The sequence below is a fragment of the Ictalurus furcatus genome, chromosome 23, assembly GCF_023375685.1.
Source record: "Ictalurus furcatus strain D&B chromosome 23, Billie_1.0, whole genome shotgun sequence".
Taxonomy (NCBI): Eukaryota; Metazoa; Chordata; class Actinopteri; order Siluriformes; family Ictaluridae; genus Ictalurus; species Ictalurus furcatus.
In genome coordinates, this window is record NC_071277.1 from 12204599 (window position 1) to 12210505 (window position 5907).

General features: G+C 41.3%; 1 pseudogene; it reads left to right on the top strand.

Moving 5' to 3' along the window:
* The first annotated feature begins 407 nt into the window (after positions 1-407).
* On the top strand, positions 408-4289 carry LOC128599401 (general transcription factor II-I repeat domain-containing protein 2-like; annotated as a pseudogene).
* Positions 4290-5907: the final 1618 nt, after the last annotated feature.

The following is a 5907-nucleotide window of genomic DNA, read 5'->3' on the forward strand; positions in this document are numbered from 1 at the left end:
CTTCCGCCGATTTTGACTCCAATTGGTGATTCTTCTAGATTGCATTGTCTCATGATCGTTTCGGCGTACAGATTGGACAGGGCCGGTGATAGAATGCAGCCTTGTCGAACGCCTTTTCCGATCTCAAACCATTCTGTGTTGCCAAATGCTGTCCTGACTGTGGCTTCTTGATTCTCATAGAGCAGATGTGTCAAACTCAAGGCCCGCGGGCAACATCCGGCCCGGCGTACAATTATATCCGAAATCATTTTAGATATCTTTTTTTAATGGCCCGGCAATATGAAGCGCCAGTAACACACAAACTACAAATCCCATAATGCAGCGCAACAGGCTACCTGCGATCATTCTCACGTCCATTGCGTCAGATCGATCAAGCATCTGTTGATGTATAAAACCCTAATTTCAAGTTAAGCTAGCCCTTAACAATGGCCAAGAGAAAAGTTGATTCTGAAAACAGAGCCTTTCATAGCCGGTGGGAGGCTGGGTACATGTTTACTGACATTGCCGGTAAACCTGTGTGTCTTCTTTGTGGAGCTAATGTGGCTGTAATTAAGGAATATTATCTAAAATGGCACTATGAGACAAAACATCAGGACAAGTTGAAAAACCTGAATGAAGAGTAGAAGCTACAGAAGGTCGAAGAGTTGAAGAGGAATCTGACATCACAGCAGACGTTTTTCACCAAGGCAAAATCACAAAATGAAGCTGCTGTGAAAGCAAGTTTTATTGTGGCAGAGGAGATAGCCAAATCAGCCCGGCCATTTACCGAGGGAGAGTTTCTGAAGAGCTGCATGATGAAAGTGTGCGACGTCTTGGGTCCAGACAAAAAGCAAGTGTTTGCAAATGTAAGCCTTAGCAGAAATACGGTTGCTGATCGGGTTTGTGAGATGGCCACTGATTTGAAAATACAGTTGATTGAAAGAGGCAAAGACTTTGTTGCATACTCCCTTGCTGTGGATGAAAGTACTAACATGACTGATACTGCACAGCTGGCCATCTTCATTCGTGGAGTGGACACCAGTTTGTGCGTTACAGAGGAAATATTGGACAATAAATCGATGCACGGGACAACGACAGGAAAAGACATTTTTGAAAACGTATGTCAAAGTGTAACCAATATGAAACTGCCTTGGGACAAACTTGTTGGACTTACAACAGATGGAGCACCGGCGATGTGCAGTGAAAAAAGTGAACTAGTGGGAAGGATGATAGCTATTGATAGCTATTGACAGCATATCAATAGCTGCGTTTACATGGACAACAATAATCCACTCTTAACCCAATTAAGACCATACTTTGATTAAGAAACTACCATGTAAACAGCAGTTTTTACTTACCTTAATCTAATTAAGGTCATACTCGAATTTAGCTCTAATCGAATTAAGACAGGTGGAGTACTCCTGTTTTAGTCGCATTATGGACGAGTATTACAGACATGCAAACACCTTAATCACACTATGAACGCTGTGTGAGAGTTTCCACCGCATTTTGCGACAGGACACGATCACACACAGCAGTTTTACATTTTACGGCAAACAAGAGAGTTTGGCCGCGTCTCAAACTGCTACTTGCCTACTATAGGCCTGTAGTGGGGAAAATACATGTATCTCAGCTACTATATAGACGTTAAGTACGCGGTTTGAGACGCAGCCCACGGTTTCAAGCAGTTGTCTATTAGCACGTATAGCATGACAAATAATTAACTGCACTTAAAGTGTTCATAAAAAAATTAAACAAAAACACCCAAAACTATATGTTGATACGTGAAATTCTGGAGGGACGTCGGACGGCGTGACGCAGTGACGTAATGACGTAATCTAATTATGTCCTATAACATGTAAAATGGGAACATGACAGGAGTATTCTAAAAGCGACTCATGTAAACACCTTAATCACATTATTATCTTAATCAGAGTAAGGTCAATAATTAGATTACTGCTGTCCATGTAAACGTAGTCATTGTATCATACACCAGGAATCACTTTGCGGTAAAGTCCTAAAAATTGAACATGTAATGAGCACTGTAACGCAAGCCGTAAACTTTATCAGAGCCAAAGGGTTAAATCACCACCAATTTCAGTCTTTTATGAGGGAAATAGATTCTGAGTTTGGCGACTTGCCTTATCACACAGAGGTGCGGTGGCTAAGTCGGGGAAAAGTTCTCAATAGAGTTTTTGAGTTGGGCGAGGAAATCTGTCAGTTCTTGGACAGTAAAGGAAAAGACTCCACACTTCTGTGGGATGAAAAGTGGAAATGTGAGTTGACGTTTCTGGCTGACATAACTAGTCATCTCAGCGTCTTAAACCTTCAGCTCCAGGGACGGGACCGCATGATCACTGATATGTATGATGCAGTGAAGGCATTTCAAGTGAAGCTGCGTTTATGGGAGACACAAATGCACCAATGATCCGCCACGCCTACTTAGATCAAAAATATGCAGGCTATTTGACGGTACCTCGTATAGTGAAGGCTACAGCAGGGGGAAGAGCTTTCGCTTATAGAGCCCCACAGTTATGGAACAGTCTTCTAATTAGTGTTCGGGATTCAGACACAGTCTCAGTGTTTAAGTGTAGGCTTAAAACGTATTTGTTTACTCAAGCATACCCTGACTAGACTTTCTATTATGCTAATTCCCAGTCCTAATAATCTTTTCTCTCCCTCTCTCCTTCTGCCGAGCCACACACGATTTTATAGAGATACTAGAGATCCTGATCCTTTCTGATCTCCGGACCTGCCTGATCCGTTTCGGATGTCCTGCCTCTGGATGGAGCTCTAATCTACTCCAATTCCAGACTGCTGGGACTACGGCTGCTTCTAAGGCCATACAGACTTCATATAAGTCAATAATGAACTTTTTCACAATATCTGTTGTTATCCAGATGAGGATGGGTTCCCTTCTGAGTCTGGTTCCTCTCAAGGTTTCTTCCTCTTAAAACATCTTAGGGAGTTTTTCCTTGCTACTGTCGCCACTCAGTGGCTTGCTCAGTTGGGATAAATTCGCACCTTTAATATCTGTATACCGTGTTGATATTTTTGTAAAGCTGCTTTGAGACAATGTCTATTGTAAAAAGCGCTGTACAAATAAAATTGAATTAAAATTGAATTGAACCAATGCAACTTGTCTCACTTTCCCTGTTCCCAAGTAATGTTGAACCAAGTCAGCGCCACGGTGTTCCCAAATGCACACTTTGCTGATAAACTGAGCGCACTTCACACTGAGTTCGCACGGCGCTTTGGTGACTTTGAAGCACAGAAAAGTAATTTCGAGCTGCTTCACAACCCATTTGCCGTCGACGTGGAAACTGCACCTGTACAGATTCAGATGGAGCTGATAGAGCTGCAGTGTAATGGGACACTAAAGACAAAGTACGACACTGTGGGGCCCACACAGTTCACTCGCTTCATTCCTGATGCAATGCCCCAGCTCCGTCTACATGCGGCTTGAACCTTGTGCATGTTTGGTAGCACATATCTGTGTGAGAAGCTGTTCTCTGTGATGAAGACTAACAAAACATCACACAGGAGTCGTCTCACTGATGAACACCTGCAGTCCATCCTGAGAATCTCCACAACACAGAACCTTACCCCAAACATAAACGAACTTGTTGCCAAGAAAAGATGCCAAGCATCCAGCTCTGACAAAATGGCATAAGTGCAAAGAAAATGAAAGGTTTTGATTTGTTATTATTTTAACTTTTACTTAAAAGCACAATTTTAATTTATATTTTCAGGTTTTTTTGCAGCATGTTCATATTTTGAATTTGTATAATGTTGACAGTAGATATTTTTATGGAGAGCAATATTTTTTAAGTTATTTAAAGTTTATTTATTTTGGAATAATATTGTATCCTGTCTGTTTCGATTCATATTTATGTTCAAAAAACATTTTTAGTCTGTTCAATAAATGGCCCGCAACCGTGTAAAGTGTGATTTGAGTTTTGGCCCCCTGTGCGATTGAGTTTGACACCCCTGACATAGAGCGATCGTATCAGTGCTTCCAGATACTCTGGAATACCCATTTGCTTCAGGCATTTCCACAGCTTGTCATGTTCAATGCAGTCAAATGCTTTGCTGTAGTCTATGAAGCACATATAAACGTCCTTTTGATATCCGTGCCTCTTTTCCATGATCCACCGCAGGTTTGCGATTTGTTCTCTGTTTCCACGTCCTTTGCGAAAACCGGCTTGGATGTCAGGGAGCTCCCTCTTGACTACTGAGGCTATGCGTTTTTGAATAATATTCAGCAGGATTTTGCTTGCATGCGATATAAGTGCGATGGTCCTATAATTGCAGCACTCTTGTGAATCGCCTTTTTTCGGGAGTGGAACAAAGACTGATCTTCTCCAATCTTGGGGCCATGATTTGGTCTTCCAGATTTGTCGGCAGAGATTTGCAATCGTTGAAATCGGTATTGGCTTGAGTAATTCGGCTGGTATGCAGTCAATGCCTGGAGCTTTCCTATTTGGTAGTTGCTTCAGAGCCCAAGCTACTTCTTCATCCAGAATGTCTGGCTCATGACCAATCAGATCTTCCTGTCCGGCTGGTTGACTGGGCCTATTGCCTGAGTATAGCTCTGATGTGTACTCTTGCCATCTTCGTTTAATTTGATCTTCGCTCTCTGTGTGTGTGTGTGTGTGTGTGTGTGTGTGTGTATATATATATATATATATATATATATATATATATATATATATATATATATATATATATATATATATATACACACACACTGTGTATATATAGAGTGGGGGAAATAAGTATTGAACTTCTCAACATTTTTTTTTTTTTTCAGTAAATATGAGGTTAATGATAAAAGGATATTCACATGAAATTTTCACCAGACATCAGTATTAACTCAAGAAATCTGCAAGGATAAAGAATTCACAACATTATTGTCCATGAATTAAGTTAGGTGTAATAAAGTGGAATGACACAGGAAAAAAGTATTGAACAAGCAGTTTTCCAAGACAAGGTAAGGCAAGGAGCAGGCTGAAATACGTAATTAATTATACCTCCTATCTGTGCAAATTAATATCAGCTGGGTTAGTAAATCGATGGTCTATAAAAAGGCTTTTTGTTACCAAGGTGTCACACAAGAAATATCTCATGATGAATAAAAACAAAGAGCTCTCCAAAGACCTTCACGACCTTATTGTTACAAAACATATTGATGGAATCGGATACAAACATATTCAAAACTTCTGAATCATCCAGTAAGCACCATTGGGGCCATTATCCGCAAGTGGAAGCAACATGACTCCGTCATCAACCGGCCATGCACAGGAGCTCCTCACAAGATTTCTGACCAAGGAGTCAGAAGAGTAGTCCGAAGAGTAGCCCAAGAGCAAGGACCACTTGGAAAGAGCTCCAGAAACACTTGGAGTCAGCAGTTACCATTGTCACAGAGAAAACAATAGGCAATGCACTCCACCGCCATAGCCACTATGCATGCTCACCACGCAAGACTCCATTACTAAAGAAAAGGCATGTCGAAGCTTGTTTAAAGTTTGCCACAACTCATTTGGACAAGCCTATGAAATACTGGGAGAGTGTAGTCTGGTCAGACGAGCAAAATTGAACTTTTTGGCTGTCATACTACACACCATGTTTGGAGAAGAAATGGCAATGCATATCACCCTAAAACACTATGCCAAAAGTGAAGTTTGGAGGTGGAAGCATCATGACATGGGGCTATTTTTAATCTCATGGTACTGGCAGACTTCATATAATTGAAGGAACGATGAATGAAGCCCTTTACTGGGAGATTCTTGAGAAGAATCTCCTGCCATCCACCAGGATGATGAAGATGAGACATGGGTGGACCTTCCAGCAGGACAATGACCCAAAGCTTACTGCAAAGGAAACTCTCAATTGGTTTCAGAGAAAAAAAATCAAGGCGTTAGAATG